The sequence below is a fragment of the Salmo salar genome, chromosome 09 (assembly GCF_965601325.2).
Source record: "Salmo salar chromosome 09, fSalSal1, whole genome shotgun sequence".
Classification (NCBI taxonomy): domain Eukaryota; kingdom Metazoa; phylum Chordata; class Actinopteri; order Salmoniformes; family Salmonidae; genus Salmo; species Salmo salar.
Window position 1 is genome coordinate 69,421,499 of NC_138299.1, and position 12,920 is coordinate 69,434,418.

General features: G+C 40.6%; 1 long non-coding RNA gene across 1 annotated transcript; it reads right to left on the reverse strand.

Annotated features, from left to right (window-relative positions):
• Nucleotides 1-644: 644 nt before the first annotated feature.
• LOC145858029 (uncharacterized) lies at nucleotides 645-10,058 on the reverse strand. The gene is made up of 2 exons (XR_014378786.1): nucleotides 7,793-10,058; nucleotides 645-2,414 (listed from the first exon to the last, which is right to left on the reverse strand). It is a non-coding gene; the product is annotated as an uncharacterized LOC145858029 (long non-coding RNA).
• Between the last annotated feature and the right edge of the window lie 2,862 nt (nucleotides 10,059-12,920).

The window sequence follows — 12,920 nt, forward strand, 5'->3', positions numbered from 1 at the left end:
TCCCCCAGGTTTACATGTGCTCTTCTTTTCGTATTTTCCCTATGAACAGCGGCTTGACTTACTTTTGATATTACTCTAATAAAGTTTCGAAACGTTTGTGAAGGTTTGGTAGGGTGTGGCGATTATTAAGCTTTAGCTACTGCAGGTCTATGATATGGCTACAGTTCAACTTCAGGTGAGGAAGTCTGTTTCAGGCCTACAATACATACTCCTATAATCAAACAATATAATGCTTATCTTTATGCAAAATATTCTGATTGAAAATATACGAATTAGCCTCATTCTGTACATCTATATCTGTATGACAGATGCAGTAGCCATCTGACATAAATAAAAGGTGTATTTAAAATATTTGCAGGAAAATATGTTGCCAGTTGGATGGAAACTTAGCTATCGATACCCTAAAGACTCTGGCAAGTGCGCTAGTCCAGTGCCACTTCGATTATGCTGCACATCATGGTTCACCAGCAGCCCCAAGCATCTAAAGAATAAGCTACCAGCCAAACAAGCTTGTACGAATTGTACTTCAACTCCCCCCTCATACTCATCTGGAGTTTGATCATTTTTAAGTCTCTATCTCTGTAATGTGTCTGTATCTATGTAGTTGTATATGTATTTATGTAAAACAAATAAGGACCACAATGGAAATAAGTCTGACTTTATTACGCAATCCCGGTCACTTAAAAAATATTTGTGTATATATGTATTTTTTTACTGACAAATAAAATTGATGAATGGAAAGAGACATCTGTTACAAAACAAAAGTTTAATGACATTCGGAGATTGTCAAGCCAAGCCTTCAGTACTGGGTAAGTCTACAAGGTACAGACGGATGTATTTTCTGTTTGTTGAGATGGACATAGTCTATTTATTGTGATGTTGAAAACGCAAACCATGATATTGAAGTGCCCATAGTCGGTATACTTTGTTTATTGGTTGTGTGGTGCATTGGCACAGAAACCTGTTGGTGGAAAATTCATTGCATATATTTTATTTAATTGTAACTATGGTATCAACATTTTGAAAATCTGATTCCCCCTAGCTGATTATTGTCTGCAGCTAGCTCTGATTGTAGTTTAATGAAACAGGTAGGGAGAGTGAGCTTTTCTCTGGTCATTAGCCCTGCATGGCATCGTCAGTGCCATAAAAGCATGCTGAAGTGGCAAAATTGATATCCACGTTTATAAATACAGGGTCGCTACAGTTATTGTTATTTTTGGTCGTAAACATTATTTTGAGCTAATTCTATGAGCGGGAGGGTGTTCAATTTATTTTACAGTACAAGGGGAGATCCATGTGAAAAAGAAATATATTTTGGGGAGGGAGGTGCATTTAATTTTTATGACACCTTGAGTTGGACCAGCCACTTCTCCCCAGTAAATTTGGATCTGTCCCTTACAGACAGGCCGCGATAAGTGATGGTCTAGACTTACGGCTGGTGTACACTAGCACGCGGTAAATTGCCTCGTGCTGCTTCGGCCGCCCAGAGTGGCTCACTTGTGAGCGTGCTGGCAGCATATGGCAGCATATACTGTAGCAGCACGTTTGATTGTGCGTTAACCTCTACAGGATCGGTGGGTCCTCCGCGGAAAGGTTGAGCTAACGTAGGCTAATTTGATTAGCATGAGGTTATACGTAACAAGACAGTTTCCCAGGACATAGACATATCTGATATTGGTAGAAAGCTTAAATTCTTGTTAATCTAACTGCACTGTCCAATTTACAGTAGCTATTACAGTGAAAGAATACCAGCTATTGTTCGAGGAGAGTGCACAGTTATGAACTTGAAAATATATGAATAAACCAATTAGGCACATTTGGGCAGTCTTGACACAACATTTTGAACAGCATTACAATTGTTCATTGGATCAGTCTAAAACTTTGCACATACACTGCTGCCATCCAGTGGCCAAAATCTAAATTGCGCCTGGGCTGGAATAATCAAATCAAATCAAATCTATTTATATAGCCCTTCGTACATCAGCTGATATCTCAAAGTGCTGTACAGAAACCCAGCCTAAAACCCCAAACAGCAAGCAATGCATGTGAAAGAAGCACGGTGGCTAGGAAAAACTCCCTAGGAAAAACTCCCTAGAAAGGCCAAAAACCTAGGAAGAAACCTAGAGAGGAACCAGGCTATGAGGGGTGGCCAGTCCTCTTCTGGCTGTGCCGGGTGGATATTATAACATAACATGGTCAAGATGTTAAAATGTTCATAAATGACCAGCATGGTCAAATAATAATAATCATAGTAGTTGTCGAGGGTGCAACAAGCACGTCCGGTGAACAGGTCAGGGTTCCATAGCCGCAGGCAGAACAGTTGAAACTGGAGCAGCAGCACAGCCAGGTGGACTGGGGACAGCAAGGAGTCATCATGCCAGGTAGTCCTGAGGCATGGTCCTAGGGCTCAGGTCCTCCGAGAGAAAGAAAGAAAGAAAGAGAGAAAGAGAGAATTAGAGAAAGCATATTTAAATTCACACAGGACACCGGATAAGACAAGAGAAATACTCCAGATGTAACAGACTGACCCTAGCCCCCCGACACATAAACTACTGCAGCATAAATACTGGAGGCTGAGACAGGAGGGATCAGAAGACACTGTGGCCCCATCCGATGATACCCCCGGACTCAACCCACTCAAGTGACGCACCCCTCCCATGGACGGCATGGAAGAACACCAGTAAGCCAGTGACTCAGCCCCTGTAATAGGGTTAGAGGCAGAGAATCCCAGTGGAGAGAGGGGAACCGGCAAGGTTCAGCAAGGGCGGTTCGCTGCTCCAGCCTTTCCGTTCACCTTCACACTCCTGGGCCAGACTATACTTAATCATAGGACCTACTGAAGAGATAAGTCTTCAGTAAAGACTTAAAGGTTGAGACTGAGTCTGCGTCTCTCACATGGGTAGGCAGACCATTCCATAAAAATTGAGCTCTATAGGAGAAAGCCCTACCTCCAGCCGTTTGCTTAGAAATTCTAGGAACAATTAGGAGGCCTGCGTCTTGTGACCGTAGCGTACGTGTAGGTATGTACGGCAGGAGCAAATCGGAAAGATAGGTAGGAGCAAGCCCATGTAATGCTTTGTAGGTTAGCAGTAAAACCTTGAAATCAGACCTTGCCTTAACAGGAAGCCAGTGTAGGGAGGCTAGCACTGGAGTAATATGATCAATTTTTTTGGTTCTAGTCAGGATTCTAGCAGCCGTATTTATCACTAACTGAAGTTTGTTTAGTGCTTTATCCGGGTAGCCGGAAAGTAGAGCATTGCAGTAGTCCAGCCTAGAAGTAACAAAAGCATGGATTCATTTTTCTGCATCATTTTTGGACAGAAAGTTTCAGATTTTTGCAATGTTACGTAGATGGAAAAAAGCTGTCCTTGAAACAGCCTTGATATGTTCTTCAAAAGAGAGATCAGGGTCCAGAGTAACGCCGAGGTCCTTCACAGTTTTATTTGAGACAACTGTACAACCATCCAGATTAATTGTCAGATTCAACAGAAGATCTCTTTGTTTCTTGGGACCTAGAACAAGCATCTCTGTTTTGTCTGAGTTTAAAAGTAGAAAGTTTGCAGCCATCCACTTCTTTATGTCTGAAACATAGGCTTCTAGCGAGGGCAATTTTGGGGCTTCACCATGTTTCATTGAAATGTACAGCTGTGTGTCATCCGCATAGCAGTGAAATTTAACATTATGTTTTCGAATGACATCCCCAAGAGGTAAAATATATAGTGAAAACAATAATAATAATAATACATTATGGGTTTTCTTTTGCATTTCAAAGATGATGCTCCAAAATAAATACAAAAAAACGCATGTTTTATGTATTATCTTTTACCAGATCTAATGTGTTATATTCTCCTACATTATTTTAACATTTCCACAAACTGTAAAGTGTTTCCTTACAAATGGCATCAAGAATATGCATATCCTTGCTTCAGGTCCTGAGCTACAGGCAGTTAGATTTGGGTATGTCATTTTAGGTGAACATTGAAAAAAAAGGGGCGGATCCTTAAGAGGTTCTCATTTGTAAAACAATATTTAGAAGTTGATCAAATATTTTGGTAGCCTACTGAGCAGACATTAGTCTTCTTTTTTTTTAGCAGGACCCTTCACACTTATATTATTCTATAAGGAAATTAATTATGTGCAATGCTGGAAAGATAAGAGTTGGTCTCAAACATATGTTACAATGTTGCACAAACCATAAGCCCAGTCTGGCCCAACCTGAATCAACTCTTAGAATATCAGGCCAGGGCTGAAAAGCGACTTTTTCACATTTTCTTTTCTTTCTTCACAAATGAACGAAGAGGAAATTTGAATGAATTTGATTGCATTTATTCAAATTCTGTTCATTGCAAAAAGTGAAAATGATTGTTCATGCCACAAGAGGTATCGGATCCGGCCAAATATGTTCCGTAACGAAACAGTCAAAAACAGAGAGGTGCCGGATCCTGTTCCAGCAGGATTAGGCACCGCTACCCGCATAAAGTACATTTCGGTTTCAAAACTATAACTCCTACAAACACATGTTTAGTATCGCTAGAAAGGTAAGGATTCTGTGGGATTCAGATAAAGGTGTCAGAAACAATGGGGGGGGGGGGGGGGGGGTTGACTTTGGATAGCCTATCTCCAGGTCAATAAATGACAAAATGTAAATGAGACAATATTTTAATGTTGCACACATTTTAGTTTCATCATTAAATGCTTTTAATATTTGCATATGGATTACTACAATTTATAGGAGGTTTGATGTTTTTAAGTCACTGTAATTTGGAGCTATTGGAATTTTAACATATTGTCCCATGTGCATTGTGTAATATCCAATGTCAACCCAAATTTACCACAGGCATTACGATTGGGTCGCATGCAGCTGCACTCCGAATTGATGATTTCTTGTGAGCTGCCAGCTGTGGGCATGTGGGCAGGTTACAACCTAACCTCCATTTACGCTGTGATGCATTCTGTTTTGGAGGTGACTGACTTTATGACCAAAATTATCCTATTTACACTTTTGATAGTAGAATGTTTCTGACAAATTTTGATGCCACATAGGCTGTTTTCTAAATGAGAAGTTGGTTTTGAAGGGGCTGTTGCTCTTTAACATTTTCGCTGAACCACTCACTCTTTTCTCTCTTCTACTCCATCACTGGAACACTCATGCCTTCCTGTTCATTAACTTCTCTGGCAGGCAGACACCATTCCTTCTCTCTCTCTCTCTCTCTCTTTTTTTCTCTCTCCCACTCTCTCTCTCTTATGCTATCTGTCTCTTTCTGTCTCTCTCTTGCTCTCTCTCTCCAGCAGCATTGACACAACTGTTTATTCGGCAAATGACTGCACCTGAAGTCAACTGGAAAGGATGGGTGGAGGGCTGGGGCTCTGCAGAGCTAGCGGGGTTAGCGCTTAGCTGCGGTATCCTAGGGCAGTTCAGACTGCTTTATTCCAACCTGGAAACTATTCTCACTGTCAGCACTTTGCTGCTGCCTGGCACTGTGTTTATTTTTGCAAGACATGGAGCTGAATAGACTCTAATAAATACCCTGGCCTGAGAGTCAGGAGCCATCAGGGCTTGTCACAACTTGTAACTTAGATAGTGCAGCAGCCCAGACTGCCGATTGGGGGTTCTCTTACGGATGAGCGAGTGCACAATTCCCTCCATGAGGCGTGTGGATTTTGGAGTGGTGGAGAGGGAATCGGTTCTGCACACATCTCAGTGTATGCTGGCACACTTTTGCCTCTCATAAAAAAACGGGTCATATTGTTCCCGTATCGATAAATCCAACTTACATGCATTGTGAAGTATTTGTAATACATTACCTACAGTATTCTTAATTTCCCCTAAAACGATGAACTGCCCTTCAATCTTGTATTGTCTATGAGGTGGGTGTTGCATAATCTGTTTGTCTCAGTGTTAATTATGGCTATCTTTTTTTAGATTTAGTCTAGTCTTAGTCATTTTGACAAAAATCTAATTAAGACACATTTTTGTCAGTTGAATTATTTAATCTAGCTGTTGTCAAAAATTTGAAAACAGTGGGCCATTTTGGTGAACTAAATGCCCTTACATTTTAGTCACATTTTAGTCACATCACACTTGTATTGCCTCATTAACCTATAGTAAACATAAAACTTCCATGTGCACATACATACATAGCCTTGTCCTACCAACACATTTCTCTGCATAACATCCCATTCTCTTCACAACAGCAGAAATATGACAACCACATATAAGAATAATATTATATAAGAATTATCTGGTCATGTACACATAACATACAAAACTAACAGAAACACATAAGTAGAGAGAGAGAGAGAGAGAGAGAGAGAGAGAGAGAGAGAGAGAGAGAGAGAGAGAGAGAGAGAGAGAGAGAGAGAGAGAGAGAGAGAGAGAGAGAGAGAGAGAGAGAGAGAGAGAGAGAGAGAGAGGCACCACCACCACCAGATGGTGCTGCAAAGTATTGGCAAAGTAGTATGTGTTGCACCTCAGTCCCTCGCTCACATAATTTCCCAGAAAATGTAGCGCTGGTATTATGGGTCATGTCTTTTGAATGGTAGCCTAAGAGCTAGAATCAAGCCGTATTCTCTGAGGAAAAGAGGGAGACTTTGCTAAGTTGGCTACAGAACATGTATATGAAGTGCAGTGGGAAAAGTGGGAGGGTTGAACGAGACTACAAATTCAAATACGGCCTACTTTTCTATAGCCTACTCAAGAGAGAGAAAAACATAGCTAGACTCTTGTTTTACTATTAAACTTAATACCGCTATTCTTTTTAATTTAGTAAAGCAGCTTGTGTTTTTTAACCAGGGAAAGGGTAGCTAACTAGAAGGCTGGTGGTGAGCAAGAGAGTCACCTGCGCAATGTGGAGGCTATAATCGGAAGCAGAGCCAGAGCGGAGCTGTCTGCATGTCTGCCCACACTCATTGCTTGCTCCCCCCCAGCTCACCAGCTGATGTAGGCTGTGTTTGCCAGGTGTGAGGGGTCCTTCCCACTGCTGAACAGAACTGTGCTGCACACATCTGTGCTGCTAGTATTAATTATGTTTATCACTGAAAAGCTCTCAATCTCTCGTCTATTCCATTTAGCAGTCAGATTTTAGTCAAAGAGATAGCTTTGTCTTGTCTCCTTTTAGTCAACTGAAATGAAAAATAATTTTCATTTAGCTGTAGTTTTTTCTGGGACTATTTAGTCAGTTAAAGTCTCGTCAATTGCCACTGAAACATTGGTGTTTGTCAAATATTTTAGTTACTATTTTTGTTGACAAAATTAACAAATGTCTTGTCTGAAGTGTCAGGGAAGTCAATGTAATAGAAGCCAGTCTCCGAGCATGTACATGACACAATGTTTGCTGAAATCCATCTGTTGTCGCTTTGTTGTCCCAAAATAAAAAGAGCATGATTCTATTTTCCAGGGCACACAGATGCTCCTTTGTACACTCAATTGATGTTGACAGCTGAAGTGGAGAACAAAATAACAATTTCTCTTAGTCTAATGTTTCTAACAACAGTGTTTTTACTGTCATGGTGTTGGTTCATCTCTGACGAATTGACAAGTTAGTAGTTGATGGATGTTCAGTTTGCCTTTCAGAAGATATTTGGTAGCAAGTTAAAAGTTCTGGTCTACGGAAGGAATAGAGAGGAAAGCTTTGTTTGGGAAGAAAATGGAAACACACACAACAACCAACAACCCTAATATTTACAATTAAAAAAAAAAATACAGATGCTTAATAACATACAATAACATTTCTGAAATTATAATCAAAGTTATAGAGATAACATGATTATAGAAATAACCTTATGTACCTACTGTTTAAGTTATTATTGTATAGTTTCCTTTTCCCCCCATCACTGGATTTCACTTCAGGATTTAACCTCAGAGCTGCTGAAATTCCTGTGAGGTTTCATCCGGTGGTAATCCTCAGAGATTTGTATTAGTGTCCTCAGACACCTTTGATCTTTCCAGAGACTTTGATTGGATGTGTGCATGTCGGGCCACTTTCCCATCATGCATCAGATGGAGTAATGAGGTTATTTATAATTTTGGAAGTCGCTTTCAGGTTCATTGAAGGCTTTCAGTAGAAATCAGACAAACACATTTCAATGGGTTTGTGGTGAGGAGGAGGGGCTGGTAGTGGGTGATTTCAGTCCTTTGAACTTGTGATGAAAATGCACTTGATCTGTTATCTTGTTTTTATGATCTGTCTAGTCCTTTTGCATGACTGTAAGTTAAGTACACTACCCAAATGCCCGTAAGGAGTGTGAAAATGAACAACCATTGCAAAAACATCTTAGAGGGTGAAATGGACCACCATGTCACTTTCAGAAAAAGACAAATTAACAACCTTGTGACATCACGCTCTTATTCTCTAGTCTGAAAACATCTTAAAAAGATGAAACCCACAGGACTTATTTTGTTTATGGTACAGGCACTGCATATACCATTACTGTCTTTTTATTTATCTAACTAGGAAAGTCAGTTAAGAACAAAATCTTATTTACTATGACAGCCTACCCCAGCCAAACCTGGATAACTGTGCACCACCCTATAGGACTCCCAATCACAGCTGGTTGTGATACAGCCTGGAATTGAACCAGGGTCTCTAGTGACACCTCTAGCACTGAGAAGCAGTGCCTTAAACCACTGTGCCACTCGAGAACTTGAAAGCAAGTATTTGCTGACTCATATCCACAGGGTTTCATAGACAGCTAATTTCTGTTCACTCCGTCCATATCCCACCTCCTGGGAGAGATCGTGAGTCGTAAACACGCTGCGGTGATGCCTGAAACAAAGTTTCCATGCCACATTAATGGGAGCAGCGGTTGGAGCAAACCTCTCGCCTACCAGCTGCTACCTTTTTAGCCTGGTGGCAGTTACCGCAGTTGAAGGATTGCCATTAATTATCTGAACACACTCCTGAGAGATAACAGTAAAAGACACAGAGGGGATAGAGCAGTGCCCCAGAAACCATTTTGTGTACATCCTGGTCACACTGTTCTTCATAGCTAGTGCTAGCTATCCCAGCTGGAAGTATAATCACTCTGAACTTTGGGGAGGGAGTGATTGTTGTTGTTCTAGCATTAGCTAAGAGGCCAGCCTGATAACTTGTTTTCATTCCTCTCAGTCTGGACACCATCCGTAATTGACATGACTTTACATTTTCTCAAATTCACGTATTTGGAATAGCATAATTACTGTTGCTGCACCACTACAGATTTTGTGTAGTGATCTGGGTTTTTGTATTAGTTGCATTCCAAGCAGGGTTTTCCCTAGAAATATTGCAAGAAGCACCTCAACTAACATTTACTGGTCCATTTGCAACATAAACACAGTAAAAAAAAATGGAAGAGTGTAGTAAGAGGACAACAACATGGATGAAGACCTTTGCTAAATGATCTGTGAAGGTAAAGCCTTTCACCTGTCAACACGTGACACTTAAAAACAGCAATGTTTCACCTCTGGGCAGAAGGTTCCAATGTATTCAGTTTCCTTATGGACCTAGAGATTATGTGACCACCCTCAAACACAAAACAATGACTTAATTCACTGTACTGTTCTGTGCAGCTCGTGTCATAGGGTCATACAAAAAAAAAGGATTTCAATTTGAAGATAGACATTTTTTTTTGTTTACATTTTTCAAACAGACTACTTATGACCAAAACTACTGCCAACAACACTACGATCCTAACTACAATTCTTACTAAACCATCCTTACTAAACCGTATTGTTAATCATGGGAGACATATTTTGGCGATATGTACCAAGGCAAGGCTAAATATTTGACAGATTCTAATCAAGATATGGGGATATTAATGAGAAAATATTTCATAGCTTTCATCATTCTTTGGCTCTTTATTCTTTAATCTTCTGTGCATGTTTTCCCTTAAAACAACGTAATGTCCATGAACAGTCCCCCCTTTGTCATCCATGAATGTCAACATCCCATTATCCCATCATCCCCTCTGCCTGAAACCTTTAACCACCAAACACCTGTTTCTTTGTAGAATAGCCTGACATTTTACAGGGCTTATCAGACATGCTATTGAGTCTCTCTCTCTCTCTCTCTCTCTCTCTCTCTCTCTCTCTCTCTCTCTCTCTCCTCTCTCTCTCTCTCTCTCTCTCTCTCTCTCTTCTCTCTCTCTCTCTCTCTCTCTCCCTCCCTGTCATCCTCTCTCCCCCTCACTCTATCTCCGGTTTTGTGGAGGACTAAGTACTTGCCTTTGTAGAACAGCCGGGAGCTGCTCCAGTCTCCGACCACAGCTCCAGCCTCTTTTCATCAGAAGATATTTGAAATCTAACTGACCCTATTCATAAGTTGCCAGGCCTGCTTGTGCTGATGCTACATAATATGAGGCTCTGCACAGACTAGGGAATGTCAAGTATTCAGGAGGGGAGGCAGACAGCTAAGGAGAATTCTGCAGGAATTAACTGCAGGCTTTATCTTAGGCTGGCATTTTTCTGTGTTAAACCCTGCGTACTACAGTACCACACTAACCCTATATACATTAACGCTACTTTGCTTTGCGTTGTGAGAACATATCAAGCAAAAATTGGTTTAGTCTCTTCATCAACGTGGCTTGCTGGTTAGATGAACAGAAAGTAGGTCAGACAGTATCAGAGGCTAGATAGAAACCTTCTGTGTCAATACATACAAGCCTAATAGGCTTCTGTGTGTTTAAACTTTTGAACGGGATGACACAGAGGCTTTGGAGGGTTATAATGGGAACATTAATGTGTGAAATATGTTATGCAAAGGAAGCAGGCGGATGGTGGGGCGAAGAACCACCGTTTGGCACTGGGTTGCAAGAGTCAGCAATAAAGGGTCTAAAGTAAACAAGCCACTGATATTCAATTTCTGCCAGGCCACAAGCAAGCGGTGCGGAGGACAGCTAAATGGAGGGGAAAGTTTTCCAGATATTTTGGCCACCTGTCTGAGAGAGTGAAGTTGTCTGCCCTATCTCCATCGAGTGTGATCAAATATAAAGGGTTTTATGGAGCTGGGGTAGCTAGTCCTGAGCAAAGAAAAAACATGATTCCCACTGGGCACAGACGTCAGTTCAACGTCTATTCTACGTTGGTTCAGCTTCATTTTGTTGAAATGATGTGGAAACAACGTTGATTCAACCAGTGTGTGCCCAGTGGGTTGAGAGTGATGTGCATCCAAAGTAAATGTACAGCAATGGGAAGCAATATCGCAAAGTAGTTTATGGGATGATGAATTAAAAAATGTATCTTCGTAAGATGTTGCTGCAAGGAACCAAACCATGTAATGTTATTGAATTCATTGTTTATTTGCGATATCTGATACTACATTCAACAATGTGTTATTTTCAGCCGTATTAGACGTCACATCAATTCACCACCTTTTAAGAGAAAATAAAGCAAGTGTGCAATTATGAATAAAACATAATTTAGAGTTTCTAGTTGGACAATTTATTGCTGCTAATTAAACCATGGAGGGGCATTCGCCAATCATCATAGGCCTACTGACAGCTTTAATTGAATTGGCAATGTAATAAAAAATCCAATTAACTATGAAACCCAACTGAATAGAAAAATACAACAGAAAAACTGTTTTGACCTTCAAAATGGAATTAGCCTGTTTTCAATACAACGCTATAACATTTTCATTAATTATTTGGTCTAAGCCCTTAGGCTTCCAACCACACTTACACACCGTTTTTTGTATTTGTTTTTATCTGTATTGTTGTATATCACTTGTTTTCTTTGGTGCAAATAAAAATAAATAAATACGCCCCGAGACAAACAGACAAACAATAATTTTGAGTAAAATTGTCTCTGTTGGGGGCATGCCAATTTAATTAGATGTGATGAATATATTTAGTTATAATGACAGGCAGTTATGTGCTGCTTCCAAAAACAAAAGAATCCCAGACTGAGTGTTGCCATGGCACAGAAATCTGCAAATAAACTAAGCAAATAATAAAAATGACCATAGAAAATTCATGTTATGCAGAAGAAAGAACCCCAAAACCCCATTTGAAACCCAGCTTTGTCAAAAATGAAGTACTTTATGTTAGCACTGTAATGCCAGTGCTGTACAATATAGTGGAAATGGTTTCTTTCAAAATCTACACTACATAGATGGAAATAAATACGTAAAAGAAAGCCTTTCTGCATTTTTTTATATATTAGATCCACCAATGCCTGTCTCTGCTATACCTTACATTTCCAACCTATGATTGGTGCTATAGGGGTAAAGTGACCCTTATATTGCATCCATTTAACCCTATCAGCACATATGGCTATGTAGCATCTGTGTTGATCCTATTGATTGGTCACTGGAGTTGTGGGAATATGGCTAATCCCGTCTCCCTGGATATCTACCTATAGGATTTGGTCTGATCCTGTTTAGGGGATGAACCACCCTCCGGGGTTACTGAGACACAACCTCATTCCAGCATATCACATCCCCAGGACGAGCCATCCAGACACATTCAGACACAATAGTGTCACGCTTGAATTGGCTCTGTGTGCACTGTCATGGCCTGTTGAGCATAAAGAGGTTTGGGTGGCAGGGGCCATGCAATTACAAAGAGAAATCATGCCTTTCTGTTTGGCTTTTTCTCTCTCTCCCTAGCCCGTAATGAAATGTGTGGCGTTCAAGATAAGCTCTTACATTGACCATAATGTTAATCACAATAACGGGGGGATTTTTTTTGCCATTGGTCTCTTAAGAGCTTGAGAAAACAAAAGACCAAAGCAATCAGTTTTGCGGTTTGCATGTCTCATTTCCTGGTGATTGCTCTTGTCTACTTCCTTCGCCAGACAGGAAACGCGGTAGGCGCTCAAAGCCGGAATCTCATTCAAGGCAAGGCGAGGCCAGTGAATACTACCATCGTCCCACGAGTTGCGCTTTTATGACAAAAATCTGATCTCCAGACACTTCAGAAAAGCAAGTAATTGGGATCCAAGA